The sequence below is a fragment of the Oratosquilla oratoria genome, chromosome 1 (assembly GCF_046742065.1).
Source record: "Oratosquilla oratoria isolate Oo_2021 chromosome 1, ASM4674206v1, whole genome shotgun sequence".
Lineage (NCBI taxonomy): Eukaryota > Metazoa > Arthropoda > Malacostraca > Stomatopoda > Squillidae > Oratosquilla > Oratosquilla oratoria.
In genome coordinates this window covers 81425905-81426373 of record NC_134777.1, presented here as the reverse complement: position 1 = coordinate 81426373, position 469 = coordinate 81425905, and positions in this window count along the sequence as shown.

Below are 469 nucleotides of genomic sequence, written 5' to 3'. Positions count from 1 at the left end.
TTCCGTGTAAAGCTAATTTAGTAAGTAGTCTTTCGTGTGGGACGGTATAAAAAGCTTTTGCAAAGTCTAGATATATTAAATCTATATTGTTTCTTTTGTCATAATTCGAGATAACTGTATTGTAGAATTCGAGTAAGTTAGTTACGCAAGAGCGTTTCCGTCTGAAACCATGCTGGTTATCATTTATCAAACGGTTACTTTCTAAATGATGTTCGATAGTATCTCTGATGATAGTTTCCATTATTTTTCCTACGATTGAAGTCAAACTTATAGGCCTATAGTTATTTGGCCTCTTTTTGTCACATTTTTTGAATATGGGAGTAACGTTAGCTAGATTCCATTCTCTTGGGACATCTCCGGATATGATGGATTTCTTGAAAATAATTTCTAATGGAACAACAATTTCATTTTTCATTTCCTTTAAGATTCTTGGATGCCAACCGTCAGGCCCTGGTGTTTTATTAACTTT